The sequence below is a fragment of the Tenrec ecaudatus genome, chromosome 5 (assembly GCF_050624435.1).
Source record: "Tenrec ecaudatus isolate mTenEca1 chromosome 5, mTenEca1.hap1, whole genome shotgun sequence".
NCBI classification, from domain to species: Eukaryota; Metazoa; Chordata; class Mammalia; order Afrosoricida; family Tenrecidae; genus Tenrec; species Tenrec ecaudatus.
Genome location: NC_134534.1, coordinates 81441974 through 81465603, shown reverse-complemented (window position 1 = coordinate 81465603; position 23630 = coordinate 81441974). Strand labels below are relative to the sequence as shown.

Below are 23630 nucleotides of genomic sequence, written 5' to 3'. Positions count from 1 at the left end.
ATAACAATCCATACATTAATTGTATCAAGTACATATGTTGCCATCATTTCCAAAACATTTTCTTTCTGCTTGAGCCCTTAGTATCAGCTCCTCTTTTTAGCCCCTACCCTCCCATCCTCATGAACCCTAGATGATTTATAAATTAGTTTTATTTTCATTGTCCACTGTCTCCCTTCATCCATGTTTTGTTGACTTCCCCCTGGGTGTGTGGGGCTGTACGTCAATCATTGTGATCGGTTCCCTCTGCCTCCCCGACCTTCCATCTACCCTCATAGCACACTATTCTCATTATTGTCTATAAGGATTTAGCTGTCCTGAATTCCCTGTGCCCACAACTCTTATCTGTACTAGTGTCCACGCTCCGGTCTAGCGGGGTTTGTAAGACAGAATTGGGGTCATGATATTGGGAGTGGGGGAAGGAAGCATTAAAGAACTAGACGAAAGTGTGTTTCATCAGTGCTATAGTGCACCCTGGCTGGCTCATCCCTTCTTTGTGACTACTTCTGTGTCCAGTTGTCTACAGATGGGCTTTGGGTCTCTATTCCAACCTGCCTGGTTCGCATCGACAAAAAGACTATTAATAAAAATTTTAAATCCCATTATTCACTTAAGTATACATAAATAATATTTTTCCTGTTTAAGGAATAAATATGATTTAAATATTAATTTAAGGCATGGATTCAATCTATTTTGAAGAATATTGGAACAAGAGACCACTTTATAATCACTGGACAAAAGATATTTTTTCATTTCTATGAATACTAACATCTAAAATATAGATTTATCCCCTATTGTTTACCTGAATCTCAAACATTGAAACTCTGTATGTGTGAATGGTTTTACTTTAATACTAGTTAAATAACTAAAGTAGTATAACAACAAACAAACGCTATACAACACCAGACAAAGCCTTATAAATGCCCCTGTTTGGAATGCTTCCTTAGTGGAGTCTTGGTCACAAATATGAAGTGAAGGGACATGAGAGGATCAAGTCTTCCTTATTACTCGTCATCGCTGGAATTTTTCCTTGTTTTGACCATTGAATCATGACACTATTTTGAGGAACAAAGTCACGGCAAAAGTATTAAAGAAGTAATTACTATTAGTTTGTTTTTTCTGCTAGGTGACAGATTTAAGGCATTTCTAGAAAATAAAGGCATTATTTTTCACAAAAAGTTAGTAGCTGATTTCCTATTCAGTCTCATACAAAGAAGAGCTAAATGCAAAGCACCTTCCTATAATAAATAAATCTGTGTACATTAGCATGACAGTTTTGAATATGAACACACAAGGAAAAAAGGAGAAGTTGCCATAGGGACTGAAGTTGAGGTCACATGCTTTCAAAGTTTGTGGAAAGTTTTCCTTCTTCTTTTATGCCCTGTGTGTTTGACAGGATTTTAGATGTGAGCTCTATAATGTCAGACTCAACTTTCCTTTGGCTGTTTGGGAGCTAACTTCCGACTTCTTCCACAAGTAAGATTTAAACAGCTAATTTTAAAGAAATGGTGTTGTTTGAAGTTCAGTGTTCGGGAACCTCCCTTTTCTGCTTGTCATTCTTTATCTGATGCAAATTAATGAAAGCATTTGAAAGTTTTCCTGCCTCTGTAAAACATGATTTATTTTTGTAGTATAAGTTAATTATGTTTTCTATATTTTGTTGCTGTCTTTCACTTATCTTGGATTACTTTTAAAGGGAATTTAAAATATCCTGCCTTGCCAAAACTGAAACATTGTTTATATTTGGTGTCTAAAGCTAAATAGAATTTGATAGATGTGTCAATAAAAGTGTGTACTGAGCCTGCTTGAAATGTCTCATATCCATTGGGGAGATGGGAAGAGGAGAGTAATTACAAAGCTTTCTGCTGCTTTTATTAAGTTATGATAAAAACATATATTTAAACCTCACTGAGTCACTCCATGCTCATGGAACTGTGGTGTGTTACTCACTGGCACATTTACCATAAGACTTTTAAAAATCCCAGAACATGGCATAACCCATCCCACCAGGAACAGGTCTCTGCCCGCTTTAATACAGCACATCTTTGCCCTTATCCCTCAAAACCTGAAACACTGTTTTACCCTTAACTTAATTTCTTGTATCTTTGTATATATTCTTGGGCATTTCATGGATCTATGTTTTTGGCTGTTCCCTCAATTTTATGAGCCCCAAAGGGCAAATATTGTATTGTCTAATTTTAGAAAATGTCTTCCTTTCTAATTAGTCTGTCTCATGACTAAAATAATTAGTCTTTCTAATTAGTCTGTCTCATCATAAAAATATTATTGATAAATATATTGTCTTTTGTGTAGGAAATGTTTGTTATTTTTTGAAGCATACAAAATCTCCTATGTTATCAGTTCTGTTTATTATTTTTTAATCTGATGGTGTTCATATCTATCTCATAAATCACATAGAATTTGTTACCTTTTTTGCCTTCTATTTATTGTTCAGAAGAAAATATATGAAGGAACTACTTTTTTCTCTGTAAAAAAAAAATCCATAGAACTAAATTGATAAAAAACTATATGATACACTATCACTAGTACTCACCATTAGTAAGACCTTTGAATCTACTTTTTCTTCCTTTGTTATGGAGAGACTGAATTAATGGGCTGCTGCTTCAAGTGCTACAAGTACTTAAATTAATCCATACTTGGTGGGATTCTAAAGAGTTATCAATAGTTTACATCTTTCCAGGTCTTTGGATAAAATTTCTAAAACTTTCTTTGTTGGAATAATTCCCGTTCTTCCTCCAACCTTCCATTTATACTTGCCTTCTTTCTTACAGTAAGTCTTCTCTTTGCTTTATCTTCATTGTTTCAGTGGGATGCTTGGAATTATTGTGAAGGTTCTGAAAGCCCACGCACTCTAGCATACAAAAGAGGGAGAGAGAAAACATGGGGGAGGGAAACAATCCTGGGAAAGCTGTGTGACTCTAGGTGCTCACCATCTAAGTATCCCGGTTACTGAGTCATTGCACCCGGTGCACAGACGCAGTGCTTAGCTTCCGAGTACCCACTGAGTCAATTCCTATTTGTACCAGCCTTCTGCACAATACCATGGACTACTCAGCCCTGAGTCAGCCTCACAGTTCTTAGGTTTGAGCCTATTGTTGCAGCCACGGTGTCAATTCATTTCATTGAGGTCTACCACTTTTTCAAGGACCCAGACTTTACCAAGCATGATGTATGTTTCCAGGGACTGGTCTCTCCTTAAAACATGTCTAAGTTTCTTGAGACAAATTATCATCACCTTCATTTAAAAGGCACATTCTTACACTACTTTTTCCAAGACTTTTTCTTTTTTGGGGGGTGGGGTTGGGTCTTCATGCATTCCATGGTATTTACAATATTCTTTCCCAACACCATAATTTAAGTACATAAATACTTGTTGGGTTTTTCTTCTCCATTGACATGCATCTGAGGTGACTGAAAATACGATAACTTTTGTCAGGTACACTATAATCCTCAAAGGAACATCTTTGCTCTGTAACACCATCATATGTCTTGTGCAACACATCTGCTCAATGCAACATGTCATTTGATTCCCTGTCTGCTGCTTCCAAGAATGCTGATTGTGGATACAAGTAAAAGGAAACTCTTGACAAATTCAAGCTTTTCACTATTTATAATGATGCTGTCTGTGGGTCCCCTGTGAGGATTTTTGTTTTCTTACATTGAGCTGCTTGTGAACTTCATCAGCTAGGGCTTCAAGGCCCCTTCATGTTCAACAAGCAAGGTTGTGCATTCTGATGCCGGCATTCTCCTTTCTACAGTCCAGCTTCTTGGATTATTTGTTCAGCATACATAGTGGCTGCATATGATGAAATAATAGAAACCAACACACAGCGATCCCGATTTTAACCATGCAGTATTCCCTGGTTGACTTCAAATCAATGCCTCTTGGTCTATTTACCTTTCTCAATAAGCAAAATAAAGTGTTCTGGAATTTGCATTCTTCTTAAACTTATCCATAGTTTCTTTATAATCCATATAGTCAGTGTCTTTGCATACTCAATAAAACACAAGTAAATATTTTTTATATTCTTTGTTTTCTGCCAAGAGTCATTTGATATCGGCAATGATTTTTCTTTATTTTCTGCCCTCTAGTTTATATATCTTGAATTTCCAACTTTTCCCCATCAAAAATTTACTGTAATCATTTTCTAATTATCTGCAGCAAAATTTTATTTGTATGTGATATTAATAAAATAGTTCAATTATCGCAGCACTTTGTGGGGTCACCTTTCTTTGGGATGGGCATAAATATGCATCTTTTCTTGTTAGTTGACCAGATAACTGTCTTCCAAATTTCCTTGCATAGACCAGGGGTTCGGTAAACTTTTGAGGCAAAAGAGCTCATCTTCCCCCCTTACAACAATTTAAAAATTATTCAAGAGCCATGTATATGTTTTTTATAAACAAATGGAATCACCATTATCTGAATAATATCCTCTAAAAATTTTAATTCTCTTCAAAGCCACATGTATATACTGAAAATGTTGCATATGGCTTGAGAGCCAATATTTTCATACACCTAACCAATGAGTTTTTCCAGTGTTGCATCAGTTTGTTGAAACATTTCATTTGGTATTGGGTCAATTTGTGAGGTCTTCTACTAATGCCTTCAGTCCAGCTTGAGCTTCTTCCTTCAATTACATTGTTCTTGGTCATATGCTACCTTTGGCAATGCTTGGACATTGGCCAATTATTTTTAGCACAGTGACTCTTCCACAGTGTATACTCATGTTGTATTACTTCCATCTTCATTTGATATTAATTGCAGAGTGGTCATGTAGTGAGATACTAACAGTATTTCAAATCCACCAGTTGTTCTGCTCAACAAAAATGAAACTGCCTACTCCCCTAAAGATCTAAAATTCTCAGGACCCCAATTTGGCAGTTCTACCCTGTCCTATAGGGACATTATGAATCAGCATGGATACAAGGGCAGTACATGAGAGAGTGAGAGTCTTTCAATGACCTTTTGTTTTCTTCAGACACGATGTTCTTGGTGCCATCCAACAACTCATCAGGTCTTCCGTCACTATTGTTCAGTTCATCACATCTGTTCTTGAGATAGTCTCGAAATTCACATGGTCATATTTGGCTTTAGAGGGCTTGTTTTAGTTTATTTTAGTCAACTTAAATTTATACATATAGGTAACTGATGTTCTGTTCCAAATAGTTATAATATTCAAAGTATTCTTACAAAACGAATCCATTTTCTTAAGATATTGAAAACTGTGAAATTTCTATTTTGGGTTCTCAAAATTGTGGCACTGAGTAGTATTGGACTATGATATTGAAGGACATCATTACATTGGATTTTGTACATACATTCCTGATCCAAAAATTTTAAAATCATTTTATTGGGAGCTCGTACAACTCATCACAATCCATCTATCCATCCATTGTGTCAAGCACATTTTGACATTGGTTTCCCTCATCAGTCTCAAAACATTTACTTTCTACTTGAGCTCTTGATATCAGCTCCTCATTTTATCCCTCTCTCCCCGCCCCACCCTCCCTCATGAACCTTTGATAATTCATAAATTATTATTATTTTGTCATGTCTTACACTGTCCAACGTTTCCCTTCATCCACTTTTCTGTTGTCCATCCCCTAGGGAGGGGGTTATATATAGATCCTTATAATCAGTTCTACCTTTCTACCCCACCTTCCCTCCACCTTCCCAGTATCGCCACTCTCACCACTGGTCCTGAAGGGTTCATCCGCCCTGGATTTCCTGTGTTTCCAGTTCCTATCTGTATCAGTGTTTATCCTCTGGTCTAGCCAGATTTGTAAGGTAGAATTGGAACCATGATAGTGGGGCTGGGGCTTGGGGTGGGGAGGTAGCATTAAGAACTGAAGGAAAGTTGTATGTTTCATCATTGCTACCCCACACCCTCACTGGCTCCTCTCCTCCCCGCGACCCTTCTGTAAGGGGATGTCCAGTTGTCGACAGATGGGCTTTGGGTCCCCACTTCACACTGTCCCTCATTCTAAATGATCTGATTTTTTTATTTGTTGATGCCGGATACCTGATCCCTTCAACACTTCGTGATCGCACAGGCTGGTGTGCTTCTTCCATGTGAGCTTTGTTGCTCTGAGCTAGATGGCTGCTTGTTTACCTTCAAGCCTTTAAGACCCCAGATGCTATATCTTTTGATAGCTGGGCACTAGCAGCTTTCTTTACCACATTTGCTTATACACCCATTTGTCTTCTGTGATCTTGTCAGGAAGGTGAGCATCATGGAATGCCAATTTAATAGAATAAAGTGTTTTTGCATTGAGGGAGTACTTTAGGAGAGGCCCAAATGTCCATTTTCTACCTTAGTACTAAACCTATAAATATATGCACATAGATTGACTTCCCCATCCTCATATATAAATATAGTTACATATGGATATGCCTGTATTTAGACCTCTATAAATGCCCTTTGCCTCCTAGTTCCTTCTATTTCCTTTTGCTTTCTTCTTGTCCCACTATTATGCTCAGCCTTCATTGGTCCTGATGCCAATTTTACAGTACAATGCTTTGTCTAGAAAGGCTTATAACAGCACTGCAGCTATTCTGCTGTTAAAATAAATTTAGCTCTCTTGTATTTTGGCATGGTCCAGGGATGCACTACTTTTCTTTTTAAACATTTCATTGTAAATCGAGTGACGATATGCCAAGAAAGATAGTTTTCCATTCAGCAATTCACAAAACATTTTGCTTCTTACCACAATCCCCACACTCTTACATCACTCCTTCAATTTACATCCCGTGTTTCCCATTTCCACTCCTCCTCCTTTTCTGACTCTATTGCCTAAATTTTGTCCTTGAGCAAATGATGCCCATTTTGATCTCCAATTATTGATTTGTTCTAAAGAGTGCACACCTCCCTATTTTTATTGTTCACCTTATAGACCTATCTACTGTTTGGCTGAAATTTGAGCCATTAGATTATATTCAGTCCCAGGTCACAGTCTTGGGAGTTCCACTGGTCTTGATCTATCCAGTAATCCTGGTCCTTTTTATATTTCCGTCCCCCTCCCCAATCTCTGTTTATCAAAATGGAATAGAGAACATTTTCTCTGTGGACTATGTTGTGCCAATTGACCTTGATGTCCCTTGAGGGAGAAGCTATATTTTCTTTCACTCTCTCTCCCCACTTTCTTTTTTTTAATTTTAGATAACTTTCTTCATTCTTTCTTGCATTGTTAGTGGCTCACCATTTCCCCCTAACATTCCCTGTCATAATTCTAAGGGTCTATTAATCTTTTTACTGTCTCTATAGATTTACCTATCCTGGATTTCATATGAAGAAAAGCATCCCAAAACAACAACAAAGCCAATCAGCGACAATAAAATAAAACACAGATAAACTTCAATCCAAAAGAAAGCAGAAAATAATAAAAACCAGAAGAAGATAAAAGTAGGCCAAAGGGGAAAACAAATGTTAATATGTTAAGTTTTAACCTAAATGCAGCTGCAGGAATCCATTTCCCTGTGCATTCTGTGAGAACAGAACTCTTCACATATCTGGCCAATGGTCTCAGGGGCTTCAGTGAAGACTCAATCCACGTGGAGAGTCTGCAAATGAAATTTAGTCTCTCAGTGTCATCCATAGCCTTCTGCAAACCAGGTGCTCAAAGTTTACGTTCTAATACTATTGCCTCCTCTGGTCTTGGATTTTATTGTTTATAATCTTTGAATCTCAGGAGCTCATGTGCTTCTTCTGTGTGGACGAAGCTGAGACCTCACTCAATGAGTGAAAGAGCCCATATCAAATTGTTAGCATTATGAGGGAAAAAGTAACACCTTTATTGTTGATGAACTCTTTACCTGTGTGCTTTGCTATGAACTGTTGGTGAGTACATTCTTTGGAAAGTTACATGTTCAGACATGATATCTGTCTGATTAAGCGGCCTGCCTGTTGACGGACTCAAGAGAGATCAATTAAGCTGAGTCAAAATTTTCTTTTCTTTCTTTAAATACAATTCTTTATTATAACTTAGGTGAGGGTTTACATGCCAGAAAATCAGTTTCGGATTGAATCATCCGCCCCTCAAGAGTTTCCCTTCATGCTCCCCTTCCATGAACCCTCATCCTCCATTGCACCCCAGCCACTTGACCAGCTTTATTGCCTAACTCCCTTTTTTGCCCTCCTCACATCGCAACCACCAGAAACTGTCCCCTGTGGTAAGAGAGTCTTTATCCTGTTTTGTTTTAGACCCTCTATTTGTCCTTTTATCAGTCTTCTATAATACTTGCTCTTTTATGGTTGGGAAGTTTGCTCAGGTCCTTCCATGTGATAAAGTGCTTCATGGTTTTGTCATTGTTATTCAATGATGTGGAGCAGAGATCCTTTGTCCATTCTACTGATGGGCATTTAGGTTGTTTCCATCTTCTTGCTCTTGTGAACAGAATGTCTGTTCATGTCATGATCTTATTGTGTTAGGATATATATCCAGCCAAAGGATTGGTGTATTATATGGAATTTCTATTCACAGTTGTTAGTGGTAGTGGCATATAACTTCCACAGTGGTTGTAAAAATTTCCTGTCCCACCACCAGCATATGAGGAACCATCTCTCTGAACCGTCCCCAGAATGTTCTGGTTTTGTTTTTACCGGAGCTGTCAATGCTGTTGTAAGGTGGTAGTTCACGGTTTTGATCTGCATCTCCTGGATGGCTAGTAATCGTGAGCATTTTGGGGTGTGTTTTTTGGCTGCTTGGATATCCTCCTTGGTGAATTGCCCATTTCCTTTGCTCACTTTTAATTGGGTCTTTCTTTTTTTTCTTCTTAGTGCTCCTGCTTTCTTCAGATTTTAGAGATTAGTCTCTTGTCCACTGTGTCTTTCTCAAAAATTCTTTCCTACTCTATGGGTTCTTTTGAGGTTTATGATGCATATCATTGTCTTATTTTTTTGTAGGTCTCAGTCATCTGTTTTTTGGTCTACTGTGTGTGTTTTTTCAATTATATTTCATAGTGTGTTTTTATCCTGCAATAGGACCCTTCATCTTGTTCAGATTTGCATTTAAGTCTTTTCTATAACTTGAATTTGTTTTTCTGTATAATTTTTGAAATATGGATCCTGTTAACATTCTTCCAAAGATGGAGCTCCAGTTTTGTCAACACATTTGTTGAAGAGACTATCCCTTTCCCATTTAATGTATTTTGGTTCTTTCTCAAAGATCAACTGTCTGCAGGTTGATAGATTTATTTCTGGGTTGTCTAGTTTGTTCCAATGTTCTAGGTACCTATTATGAGAATCACATTCTGTTTCAACTACTGTATAGATCTTGTGAGCCAAAGTGATAGGACCCCTTTCTTTTTCATCAGTGGTAACAAATAATTTATTTAATACTTTTTCCATTCCATATCACCAAGAGGATTGATTTCAACTTTTATTTCACCTACACAAGACCATCTGGTACTCAAAACTATGCCACCAGACACCATAAATGATAAATGATGTTCATGGCCCTTTCATTTAATTAGAAGTATCTGAATAGATCTGCTGAAGCAATTGCTTTAAAGCTGCATTTCCCTCAAACTTCTCACTCTTTTATTTTCTTTGTTCTCACCAGCTAATTTATCCCAATTTCTTGTATAATGAGATAATGATGGGCATGAGTTCTTTATATCTGCTAATTGTTTTGTCTTGGGCACTTCTCCTTGCTCCCTCTAGCTTCTCCCATCTCAGAGCCTCTGGATTTTTCTTTTCTTCTTCTTCTTTTTTTAATCAGGAAGTTCAATTTTTATTTGGTGGGTACGAGAGGTAGCACAGGTCTACCAAGGCCTTCATGAATGCAGGGCCCGCCACTTGTCCAAGGGGCCACAGTTAGGGATGTATTTGACTCCACAGCCATCCGGGATGAGGCACTTCTCAGCCACCATATCCTCAAATTCATCGGCATTAAACTTGGTGAAGCCCCACTTCTTAGAGATGTGGATCTTCTGGTGCCCAGGGAACTTGAACTTGGCCCTGCATAAGGCCTCAATCACATGCTCCTTGTTTTGAAGCTTGGTACGGATGGACAATGTGGACTCTAGCCACTGTGCCTTGAGGTTTCTCAAAAGCACCTCGCATCCCAGTTTGAAGCCTTGTTTAGGGAGAGCAGAAATTAGCCAGGCCAGAGGCATCGAAAAGCAGCAAAATGTTGCTCCAAGGTCCCTTAGGGCAGCCGATACATATCAATAGGCTGCATACACTACTGAGGAGACTTGCTGTTTGCAGCCATTGCACATTGGCCTCCACAAGGAGGAGGATGGTCGGCTTAATTGGCTGCAGAGCCTCTGAATTTTTCATTTTAATTTCAATATTTGTTGGAAGCACTGTAAATGTGCTCTTTTCTGGTAGTGTAGAATGAAGAAATCTCCGTTTCCAATTACTATTCTCTGCTGAGGAAAGTTTCACCAAAGCAGACAACTCTTTTTTCTGAAAATCCCACATTTACATCATTTTCTGAACATACTTGATCCTAAGTGTAATGACAACTTGAGATTACATTTAATTCCAGTTATACTTGATTTTTGGCTAATGAAACTTTTCCAGATTCAGATTATTTTTTAATCATTTTATTGGGGGCTCATACAACTCTTATCAAAATCCATCCATCCATCCATCCATCCATTGTGTAAAATACAATTATACATTTTTTGCCCTCATCCTTCTCAAAACATTTGCTCTCCACTTAAGCCCTTGGCATCAGCTCCTCATTTCCCACCTCCCTCCCCGCTGCCGCCTCCCTCATGAACCCTTGATAATTTATAAATTATTATTATTTTATCATATCTTACACTGTCTGACATCTCCTTTCACCCACTTTTCTGTTGTCCATCCTTGTAATCGGTTTGCCCTTTCCACCCTACCTTCCCTCCACCCTCACGGTATTGCTGCTATCAGCACTGGTCCTGATGGGATCATCTGTCCTAGATTCCCTGTGTTTCCAGGTCCTATATGTACCAGTGTAAATCCTCTGGTCTACCTGGATTTGTAAATTAGAATTGGATGATAACAGTGGGGGGAAGGTGTTGTTGTTGAAGGAAGCATTAAGGAACTAGAGGAAAGTTGTATGTTTCATCATTGCTACACTGCTCCCTGACTGGCTCATCTCCTCCCTGTGACCCTTCTGTAAGGGATGTCCAGTTGCCTACAGATGGGCTTTGGGTCCCCACTCCAAATTCTCCCTCATTCACAATGATATGACTTTTTCCTGTTTGATGCCTGATCCCTGATCACTTCGATACCTCGTGATGACACAGGCTGGTGTGCTTCTTTCATGTAGACTTTGATGCTTCTGAGCTAGATGGCTCCTTGTTTACCTTCAAGTCTTTAAGACCCTAGACACTATATCTCTTGATAGCTGGGCACCATCAGCTTTCTTCACCACATTTGCTTATGCACCCATTTGTTTTCAGCAATCATGTTGGGAAGGTGAGCATTATGGAATACCAGTTTAACAGAACAAAGTATTCTTGCATCGAGGGAGTATTTGAGTGGAAGCCCAATGTCCTTCTGCTACCTTAATACTAAACCTATAAATATATGCACATAGATTTTTCCCCATCCTCATATATAAATATATTTACATATGTGCATGCCTTTACTTAGACGTCTATAAATGCCCTTTGCCTCCTAGTTCTTTCCTCGATTTACTTTTACTTTCCTCTTGTTCCACTATCATCCTCAGCCTTCATTTGGGTTTCAGTAATTCCTCTCGATTACATTACCTTTGGTCACACCCTACCAGGCCTCCTATACCCTCCTCACCATCAATTTTGGATCACCAGTTGTTCCCTTGTCCCTGGGTTTGTTAACACCACTTCCTTTCCCCCCAACTCCATCTCTCCCATGTGCCCAGAACTGTCTATCCCGCTGTTTTCTCTTCCAGATTGTTCATCCAGCCCATCCTATTTAGACAGACTTGCAGAGATAATAACATGCACAAAAACAAGACAGAGAAAAATAAAGAAACAAAAGAAAACAAAAAACCCCCAAGAAGAACAACAAACCAATGACAAAAACAAAACAAAACACAAGAAAGAAAAACTTGAAATTAGTTCAAGGACTGTTTGTTGGCCTTTAGGGGTGTTTTCCAGTCGAGTCTGATGGGGTGCCAAACCCTGGCTCCAAAGTCTATTTTTGGTATTCCCTGGGGACTTCGTTGCTCTGTTCCCCTTGTTCTGTTGTACGCCTTTAGTGTTTTGCCTTGATGTGGTGGGATCAGATCGGGCGCAATTCCCACCTTATGTCTCCAGTGTTGTCGCCTTAGGGCTATGGGTCAGTGAGGGATGTCGTGTCTCCTAGTGGGGCCAACCATACAGTCTTCTCTCTGGATTGACTGCTCTGAGCGGAATATCATCCCCAAGGGTTGGTAGGACAGGATGTGCTAGACTCTCTCTTCCTCACCCTTCATTTGCTCCCGTGTGCTGTGATCAGACATGTCCCTCTCCCTGAGTTACAGCTTCCATGCTGTCCTCTGAAATAAATTCCTCTGGGGGGAGGGGCAGGTATTCACATAATTGGGAGTGGGGCCGGCCCCTCAGACTCTCCACGGCTTCCCTACTCTATGGCAGCATGTTGCATTCACATCTTGGAGTACGGGGTTGAAGTTTGCTCCCTCTTTCCTTGTGGAGATATAAACAATACCATCTCCTTGGGTGGGTTAGCGTGCTATTCCCCGACCACCGAATTCTCTCTCTCTTAGCCATCCCCGCCCCCGCCATCTTTTTCACCTTCCTTTTTACTTGGCTACCATATGTATCCCTGGATTTGGTCTGGCTCCTGCCATACTACCTGCTCCTCACCCCAGGAATGTTTGTATACAGTAGCGTTTGCCCTATGCCCCTTTTGCATTATTTTTTAAAGCTTACCTCAGCAGACTCATGTTGTACTTGCCCTTTTGTGCTTGGCTTACTTTGCTTAGCATGGTTTCCTCCAGTTCTTCCCATGCTTCAATGGGCTTCATACGTTCATCACTGCTTTTTAGCGATGCGTAGTACTCCATTGTATGTATGTACCACAGGTTTTTTTAAAAAAACATTTTATTAGAGACTCATACAACTCTGATCACAATCCATACATATACATACATCAATTGTGTAAAGCACATCCATACATTCTTTGCCTTCATCATTTTCAAGGCATTTGCTCTCCACTTAAGCCCTCCGCATCAGGGTCTCTCTCTCTCTCCTTTTTTTTTGTTTTTTTGCGCTAACACTTGAACGGCTCCTCAGTTAATCCTCATTTTTTATTTTATTTTATTTCTTTTTACATTTTATCAGGGGCTCATACAACTCTTATCACAGTCCATATATATAATACATCAATTGTATAAAGCACATCCATACATTCTTTGCCCTAATCATTTTAAAAGCATTTGCTCTCCACTTAAGACCTTTGCATCAGGTCGTACCACAGTTTTTTATTCCATTCATCAGTTAATGGAAATTGGGGTTGTTTGCCACTCCTTGCAATTGTGAACTGTGCCATGATGAACATTGGAGCACAGATGTCTGGCCATGGATTGTTTCTTGCCTCTTCTGGGTATATGGCCAGTAGGGGGATTGCTGGGTCATATGGTAACTTGATTTCTATCTGTTTTAGGTATCGTCAGACCAATTTCCAAAATGACTGTACATACCTACAGGGCCACCAGCAGTGGATGAGAGTTCCTATCTCCCCAAAGCTCCTCCAACACTTGTTGCTTTCTGATTTTTTGAATGGGCCTATCTTTGAGGGTGTTAGGTGATATCTCAGAGTTATTTTAATTTACATTTCTCTTATGGCTAACGATCAGGAACATTTTGTTTGTTGGCCATTGGGATTTCTGGCTCTGTGAAACTTCTGTTCAGGTCCTTTGCCTACCTCCTCAGTGGACAATTAATTGTTTTCTTCTTTTTGGAAGCTAGCAGAGAATTGTAGATTTTAGTAATAAGGCCTTTGTCTGATTTGTCATTGCTAAAGATGTTTTCCCAGTCCGTGGGCTGTCTTATTACACTCTTGGTGAATTCTTTCGATGTGCACAGGTGTTTTATCTTCAGTATACCCCACTTGTCAATTTGTGCCTCCTCTGTGTTTGTGTCCCTCTTTATTTATGATAGCTTATGTATTCCCAGTGCCAAAGTTCTCAAGTTGGTCCCAGTTGCCTCATTGATTGTCCTAATAGTTTGGGATTTTACTTCAAGGTCTGTGATCCACCTTTAGTTTTTCTTGTGCATGGAGTGAGATAAGGGTCTTGTTTCATTTTTCTGTAGGTAGATATCTGATTTTTCCAGCACTACTTGTTAAAGAGGACATCTGCTTCCCATTGGACTTTTTTGGGGCCCTTATCAAAGATCAGTTGTCTGTATGCTGATGATTTTATTTCTGGGTTTTCAGTTCTTTTCCATTGGTCTGAGTATCTGTCATTATACCAATACCATGTGATTTTGAGTACTGTGGCTGTATAATATGTGCTAAAGTCAGGTAGAGCAGTCCTCGCACTGTGTCCTTCTTCTTGAGGAGTTCTCTGCTACTTCTGGACTTCTTCCCTCTCCATATGAAGTTGGTAATCAGCTTTTTCATTTATTTGAAAAAAGAGGAGGGCAATTGTATCGAGATTGCATTAAACTTATAATACTCATTAAACTTCTGCCTTGGGCAGAACTGACATCTTGCCTATATTGAGTCTTCCAGTCCATGAGCATGGGATATTCTTCCATTTGTTGAGGTCTCTCTTAGTTTCTTATAATAGTGTTTTGTAGTTTTCCTCATATAGATCTTTTGTTCTTTTAGTTAGATATATCCCTAGATATTTCAATTTGTGCTTGGCTATTGTGATGGGTACCACTGTTTTGATTTCCTCTTCTGTGGTCTTATCCAATGTATAACAGTTCAATGGACTTCTGTTTGTTGATCTTGTATCCTGCCACTCTGCCAAACTCCTCTATTGCTTCCAGTACTCCCCTTGTTGTGTATTTGGGATTTTCCTTATATAAAATCAAATCATTTGTAAGTAACAATAGTTTCATCTCTTCCTCCCCCAGGTGAATACCTTTGATGTCTCTTTGTCTTATGCTGTTCCTCTTCATATCATCAGACAAAACTCAGGTTTTCTTCAGCTTCTTGGATAATCTTATTAGATTTTTGTTTGCATTTGTTAAAGTCCGCTTGGTTGTCCGCCAAGTCACTGATGCAGCTCTGTTCCTCCAGTTGATTCTTGAGGTCCGTAAATCTGCTACTGGTTTTTGTTATCTCCTCCCTAAGCTCTTGTATTTCGCTTTGGTGTATGGCCTTTATGTCCTCGATCATTTATTCCTTTTCCTGTATTTTGTTTCTCTTATATCCTGTATGACTCCAAGCAGCGTTCTGAAAATTTCTTTCTGTGGCAGATCAATGTCTGCTTCTTCTATCCACATTGTTAGGTTCAGGACATCTTCTGCCATTTGCCTTTTGTTTCCTTTTTTTTTTTCATTGCTGTCTTTGGGGCTGGTGGCTGTTTGTGTTACATTGTTTTAGAGGAGCCAGGTGCCATTTTCCAGGGAGTTGAAGAGCACTGGTTCTCTCTGGGAGACTCATGAGAATGCTTCTTCTAACTGCCTGGAATTATTTTACTATGGAATTAGCCTACCACTTTATCCTTCTGTGGCTTTACTCTCAAGGGTAGTGCCCCAGAAGGCTGGTGGGTTGCCTGCTTTTGTGTAGAACACCGCGAATTATGGGCAGAATTGCCCAGGTCAGGTAGATCACTGCGGAGGCTGAGTGATGTTCTTGCAGTGGTGTGGAACATTGGCGAGTGTTGGCCGAGTTTCCTTAAGCCATATGAGGCACTTAGGTAGCCTGGAGGAAGTTCCCTGTCACGTTGGGCCATAGAGGAGAAATAGGAGCTCCCCTAGTCACACAGACAGAAATTCCCCTGGAAGAATTTAGGTGGAATATCCCCTGGTGAAGAGCAGTTCGGCTTTCCCCAGCCTTGGGCTAAGCTGCACAGGGCGGAGCTTACCAAGCTGGGTGGAGGGCAGGTGTAAATGCCCTCAGATAAGGGGAGTGTCCTGGAGCTTGGCAGTGTGTGTGAGAGAAAAGGGATGAGACAAAGAGGGAATAAATACTAAGCTCGCTGAGACTGTGAGGGGATATAGAGAAGAGAGTGAAAGAAAAGCAACAATATAGTTGAGCCTGATCCCTGTCTGTGGGGTTGCAAGGGTTTAATCCCTGCCCTGAGGTGGCAGCAAGCTGTGGCCGTGTTGAGCTAAAACCCCTGTGCAGGTTCCAAATGGTCCCAGCTCCAGCGAGACAGTGGTGAGGCTAAGGTCAAACCCTAGCCGGTCTCCACTGTGGTAAGCCAAAGGCCCCCAGCCCCTCAAAACCTGTGGATCTGCGTCTACTTATCTTTCTGATGCTCCTCCTGCGATCCAGCAGTGTTGACTTTCCCTCTTAGTAACTCTCCACGGCTGATTTCTGCAGAGTCCCTCTGGAATGTGTTACTCCGTCGCTATCTTCCCAGAAGTCCTCCAAAGTTCTCTATTTATATGGCTCATCAACCTTATGTATCAACATTGAATAATAGAAATCTGAATGATAAATAAAAACCACAGGTGGAAATTTTCTAGTAGCTACCTTAAGAAAAAGTAAAAGGTGGTACTAGAAAAAATATTTATTTCATTTAACTCAATGTTACCAAGCTGTTAACATTGCAACATGTAATCAATATAAAGTTATTAGTGAGATATTTTACTTTGTATGCATACAACATCTTTAAGATACAGTTTATATTTTACATTATGGTACATCTTGAACTGAGCCATAGGTTTTGTGGGTTTTTTTGTTGTTTTTCATTTTAAAACATCACTTAAATTCAAAGGAAAAATAAAAGATCCTCCCAACCCTTTCTTAAAACTATCCTAATAATAATAATTAATAATAATAATTCCTATTTCAAATCATACTCAATTCATAGGAAGAATTGTGTATTTGAGTATTACATTCAAGTATGCTCTTTTGATTTTTTTTGTGTTTTTAAGTTGTTGACTATACACATATAAAAAATAAAACAGAATCTTAAAAGTGGAGTCTAAGGATTTTGCTTAAAATTAAGGATTTAAAGGGTTACCTTAAAATATGATAGAAGGATTATGCCGTGATCGTGTAGGGGCATGATGCTTTTACTTTTGTGTCCTACTTAAGGTTAAGGGATTAGGTTCAAATAAGATCATACTTTGAAGGTCTGAGGGGGCACCTTGGGTGAGAGAGTGAAAAGGTAGCTATGTGTTTTTCCATTGACAAGGAAAATCTACCCCGAATCTAGTAATTCATACATGGACTGTGGTAGGACAGTAAATTAGTCTGGGAAGGTACTAGGTAGTGAACCCAGACATGGAAGGGTGCTAGGTTTAACTGATTTGCGCTGACCAGGTTCTCCTTCTCTCTCTGCATGTCTCTCTCTCCCCCTCTCTCGGGGTTTTTAGTGCAGTCATCCAAGCCACAATGTAGAGTGCTCCTTAGTGTCCTCCAGATTATTGATCCATGCCAAAGATGGCTTAAGGTTTCCATCCCAAGGAAAAGTATCCTACATAAAAACAATCCAATATGTTAACCAAAAAAAGAAAGCTTCTTGGATAAAATCTAAAAAATACTATTGCAATTGTGACCTTTGAAAAAAAGAAAATATTTCTAAACCTAAATAGAGTCACGTAACTCTCTTGTTGTTGTAGAAATCTTCAGTCGATTAAATTGGCGTCTCGTTCTTTGCTGCATGCACTTCTCAGAGGATAGGAAAGCAGCAGCAGCATGTGGGGGATGAAAACAACCTTTCCACATAACTGAGGGTTGCAGGCAGTGGCATTCTCTCGTCCTTTCAGTTGTACCACGTGGCTGCTGCTGTAGCTCCCTCTACAGGAGATTCAGATATGGCATGCCTCCAGGGCCTCCTGTATGTCCTGGGCTCTTTCATAGGACTGATAAGTGATTTTCTCTTCCATGCTGCCCAATTTCTGCTTCAAGTTACAAATGTCATTCTAGTTGAGCCCCCTTAGGTCATTTAGTTGTTCACATCGCAACGCCCCTCCGACAAGGCCTGCATCAGTAAGAAATCATCCCTCTGATAATGCTCCTTAAGTGTTTCAAAGGAGTCCTCTGGTCTGGTCTATGTGTTTTGGATCACCTCGATCTCATGTAGCAGTACATCAGATCCTGAGCTCTGCATGTCGAGAATGTTTGCTTGTGAACTGGGTGTTCCTACAGAGATGCCTCCAATGGTGCTGTTGGCTCCCACTGTGCCTGATGTGGCTCGAGAACAATCTCCTACTGAATTTTGGGCTTAAATAAAAGTTTTAAATGCCTACCAAACTCTTCTACCTGCCCTTCCTCTAAAGCAGTGGTTCTCAACCTTCCTCAGGTTGTGATGCCCCCCCAGCCATAACATTATTTTCATGGCTACTTCATAACAGTCATTTTGCTACTGTTATGAATAGGGCAGCTCCTGTGAAAGGGCTGTTTGATCCCCAAAGGTGTCTTGACCCACAGGTTGAGAACTGCTGCTCAAAAGAGTCCTTCAGGTTAGATATGCTGTGTGCACTATCAGGCTTGTTCTGAATCAACGAGGAAATCTCTCGGGGCTTTGAGATTAGAGCTACCGCTGCTGAGTGGGTGGCCTGGTTTTGCCACTGTCTACGACACCCTCACTGAAGCCAGTCACGGTGGCTTTCACATCCTTTAGAACCTGGTGCACGTCCCTGAAGAATCCTTTGGCTGCCTCGGGATCCCATTCTGCTTCACCTCCCCGAGCTTCTGGTGGTAATGCTCAAGCTTCTTTCACAACAAGAGGATGGGATGGTCTGGGCAGATTTCAGGTTCTTCCTAAAGACCAGTTTGATGTGGGCAGCTTGCTGCTTGTCCGCACTGTTGGCACATTTTAATTACGCGGCAGCATTGTCATCCCAGGCTGTTTGGACAATCTTGATCTGCTTTGTAAACTTCATAATCTTGTGCTGCAGATGAACACTAGCAGTCCTGTGCTAGTTGCATCCAGAGTCCGTGTGAACATTGCCATCCATGTTAGAGGGCGCTGCACTGGAAATCTGAGCAAGGCCTCGTACTTCTACCCGCTCCATCTGCTGTGCAGTGGAGCCGTCTCCTAGTAGACCAGCAGCCACAGCACAGCTATTCCCACGGAGCTGAGCTGGTAGGAGACTCTGTCATCTTAGATGAATTCCTGCCGTGGCCTGACTGCATAGTAGCTGCCATCTTCTGGCCAGATTTCCTGTTGATTTGCCGACTTCCCTTTGGGATTTCTGGCTTCCCCCACCTACTATGTGCACGTCCCTCTCGTCATTTAGGTAGCACTTGGATCTGCTGCAGGACTTGATTCAGTGCTGTTGGTGGGTGGGGACACCATCAATCTTTCGACACGTGCATCCTGGCTGTTCAGAGCCATTTCAGGTTTTCTTTTTTTGAAAATCATTTTATTGGGAGTTCGTACAATTCTTATCACAATCCATACATTCATCCATTGTGTCAAGCACATATGTGCATTTGTTGCCATCATCATTCTCAAAACATTTGCCTTCTAGTTGATCCCTTAATGTTGGCTGCTCATTTCCCCCCTCCCTCCCCATTCCCCCCTACCTCATGAACCCTTCATAATTCATAAATTATTATTTTGTCATATGTTACACTCTCCGGCGTCTACCCCCTCCCTCTTCTCTGCTGTCCATCCCCCCGGGAGGAGGCTATACGTAGATTCTTATAATCAATTCCCCCTTTCTACCCCACATTCCATCCATCCTCCAGACATTGCCATTCTCACAACTGGTCCTGAAGGAGTCATCTGTCCTGGATTCCCTGTGTTTCCAGTTCCTATCTGTACCAGTGTACATCCTCTGGTCTAGCCAGATTTGTAAGGTAGAATTGGGATCAAGAGAGTGGGGATGGGGGGGTGAGGAGGAAACATTAAAGAACTAGAGGAAAGTTATATGTTTGATTGTTGCTACCCTGCACCCTGACTGGCCCATCTCCTCCCACAACCCTTCAGTGAGGGGGTGTCCGGTTGATTCAATTTCAGGTTTTCAATCAGCCTGAACTTGCTGCACGTCATGTGGAGTTAGGGATGACCGCCTGCCCTGGTGCTGGAAGAGATGCTTTAAGCCTTGTTCTGACTCGGTCTACTTTCTGACCTCTGCATCTTGGGATTTGTTTCAGGACACAGGTCCTCATCTCAGGGTTCACTGGCTGGAGGCTCCATCACTAGACTTAATGTGGTGATTTGCAAATCCAATAATTTAAAAACACATCTAGGCTCTCAAATTAGATAGGCATTGGTTTCAGCAGCGACCACCTATGCAGCTGATGGAGGCTTCCGACCTAACCGCCTCCCTCTTCCTCAAGCAATTCTGAGTTTTATAGGATTCTTTTTTGAGAAGCTCCTCAAATACCAGCAACGGATTTCCTTTCTTTGCATAGATGTGGATGAATAGTAATCCAAAATGTTTCCCTCAAAAAGTTATTTATTTTAACACAAGACAGATAGAGAAGATTCATAGGAAAAGAAAAGTAATCTGGAAGGATGGCCACTGTCTTCGGAATCTTGTGATTCCACCAAATGTCACCATCTGAAGCGTTCACTCTAAGTGTGTCTTATCTAAAGGGGAAGATCAGCTGCCGGAAGAGGAGCGAGCAGCGCAGTTGTTGCTCAAGCACTGGCTCCTTCCACTGTGACTGCCACACCCGGTCAACCCATCTACTTCCCCCCCCCCCCCACCCCGGCACCAGTGCTCCACAGCCATGTGTGCCTTAAACACAACAACAAGCTCACAATGACCCTACGTAAAGGTAGTGGCTACAATATTGGACAGTGCAAGTAGAAACCATTTCACATTGAGCCAAAGCTGACTCACAGTGACCCCTATTGGTGTCTGAGAGTAAGTGTTTACAGGAGTACAAAGCCAAGTCTTTCTCCTGGGGATCTGCTGGTGATTCCCAAACGCCAACCATGCGGATCGCAAGCCAGCACGTAACCAGTACCCCATCAGGGTTACGTAGGCAGAAACCATGCTAGACGTAAATAGATCGTCTCGGGGTCAAGTAAGCTGTTCTTGTTCTGATGGGTGAATCGACTCCCAGTTTTGTGTATGCGGAAGCAGCTTATGCGACAGCAGTGCTAATTACCCAGCTCAACCTTGAAGAGAAGTGGAGCAGTGCATGTGGCTAAGCTTCAACTTTGTCTTTATGTTGAATATTTTATAGTAATTGAACCTGGCCACTCATATGGTCGAAATGGCATTGTGTGTGTGAAGTGCACGCACAGCACAAAAGTGGAAAGCGATGTTTACAGTCAGGATTTCTGGTGGAGTACGTGAGAGCAGCTGCGGATCGAGTACTTAGGTTTCCATCCCTTGAACATTATGTGTGATTTAATTTGACACGTTCACCAATAGTTTCCGGCCGTTCTCGGCGTGTTTAAGCATTACCCCTCCTCTTAGAGTACAGATAGAGGAAATACAAGAAAGAACACAAAGTACTGTTATTCTGTTCAGTTTCTTTACTGCGGCTCCTGCTAGGAGCCCTGGTAGCATGGTAGGGCACGCCTGAGGCTGCGGACAGCAGTTTGTAATCACCGGGCGCTCCACCGGAGAAAGGCGAAGCTGCTGACTCCCATAAAGCTGTAGCCTTGAAAACTCACAGGGGCAGTTCTGCTTTGCCCTGTGGAGTTCCTAGGAGTCAGAATCAAATAGATGGCAGTGACGTTGGTTCGGTTTGGGCTTCTCCCACAACTACTGGTCGCCGTTGAGTTGATTCCAAGTCACAGTGACCCCAAGGGAGAGAACAGAGTGTTCTCTAAGGCTTTAGATCTTTATGGAAGCAAAATGGTCACATCTTTTGTGGATTGTCGAAGTGAGTTCAAACCATTGGCTTTTCTGTTAGCAGCTGACTGCCTAACCTCAGTCCCTCCAGGTCTCCTTGCTAAGTGTACTCTCTAGAGGAGGAAAGGTGCAGATTCCAGAAGCAGCTCATGTGGTACTTGAACCTAATCACAACAGAAGGGTCTTTTCAGTTTACCCTGAGACCTAAGTAGGATAATATGTCACAGATCACAGGACTTAAGAGTCCCAGGTAAAGGAACAGAGACAGTATTGCTTCTGATGTATTCAGGAATTATGGTGTATATTAATTAGACTGATTCTTGAGATTAAGTTCAAGAGTACTAGGAAACATGATTAATTAGGCAGATAGGGTCCCCTTTATTAATAGTGCTGAATGCCGAGCCAAGGAACTATGATTCTTAGGTGTTGTCAGTGGACATAAGCAAGGACAAATATGGATAGAAATGTGGCTTAAGCAGGTGATAATTTCTTAACAAGTCAGCCTGGTGTATTTGATTCACAAATTGTATACACGTGCAGCTCATAAGCACACCATGATATTAGGGTCCCTTAGATATTCTTTGTCAACAAGTCTTTCTCACTTTCAGCAAGCAATGTTGCATCCGCTGCATATCACAGGGTGCGAAGCCTTTCTCTAATCCGGATACTGCATTCTCCATACACTAAAGGTTCTCTGATGATTTGCTCAGCCATAGAGAGGGTAAGTAGGATACCACTCTGACATACACCTTTTCTGAAGTGAAACCATGTGGTGTTCCCTTATTCTGCTCACACCACTGCCTCTTGATTCCCGTCAAGGCTCTGCTTGAGCTCATTAAAGTGTTCTGAGAGTGTAGAGCCTTGACGTGAATCAAGTGTTCTGGAATTACTGGTCCTCTCAAGGTTAGCCATAGTTTGTTATAAACCAGATGAATCTTGGCTGAAAGCAAAGAATAACAGGAAAAAATGTTCCCTTGTGTTTTATTGACATGCAAAGGCATTCAACTGTGTGGACCATAACAAACTATGGATAGCCTCATGTTTACTGTTGGTCACCTTTCTTTGGAATGGATACAAATATGAATCTCTTCCATTCAATTGACCAGTCGCTGCTTTCAAAATTTCATAGATGAGTGAGTATTTCCAGTGCTTCATCAGCTTGTTGAAACATTCTAGTTGGTGTTCCATCAATTCCTGGAGCCTTGCTTTTAGCTAATGCTTTTGGTGTATCTTGGATTTCATCCTTCAGTACCACTGGTACTTGCTCACATACTACCTCTTGAAATGATTGAATGTCAACCAGTTCTTTTGAGTATAGTTACTCTCTGTGTTCTTTTCTTTTCCTTTGATGCTTTCTGCACAGTTCAATATTTTGCCCATAGAATCTTTCAATATGTCAACTTGAGGCTTGAGTTTTTCTTGAGTTCTTTTAGTTTAAGACATGCTGAGCATGGTATTCCTTTTGGTTTTCTGACTCTAGTTCTTTGCACATTTCATGATAATATTTTACTTTGTCTTCTTGAGCTATCCTTTCAATTTTTGTGTTCAATCTCTTTTACTTCATCATTTCTTTGCTTTAGCTTCTGTATGATTAAGAGCAAGTTTCAGAGTCTCTTCTGATGTCCACTTTGATGTTTTCTTCCTTCACTACCTTTTTAATGACTGGTAATTACATAATTTCATGCCAATTTGAAGATATATAAAAGTGTAGGAGTGGTATTTAACTTGTCAATCATACCACAGCCTAATGGGCTCTGCTTGTTGATGTGGTCTCTTCAGGAGGGCCCAGAAAACC

General features: G+C 40.9%; 1 non-coding gene and 2 pseudogenes across 1 annotated transcript; all 3 read right to left on the bottom strand.

Annotated features, from left to right (window-relative positions):
- Window positions 1-9352: 9352 nt before the first annotated feature.
- On the bottom strand, window positions 9353-12469 carry LOC142449132 (protein SGT1 homolog pseudogene; annotated as a pseudogene).
- Window positions 10153-10286, bottom strand: LOC142449595 (small nucleolar RNA SNORA70). The gene has a single exon (XR_012784733.1). It is a non-coding gene; the product is annotated as a small nucleolar RNA SNORA70 (small nucleolar RNA).
- Window positions 12470-17695: 5226 nt separating the features above from the next.
- LOC142449131 (transmembrane and coiled-coil domains protein 1-like) lies at window positions 17696-22515 on the bottom strand (annotated as a pseudogene).
- Window positions 22516-23630: the final 1115 nt, after the last annotated feature.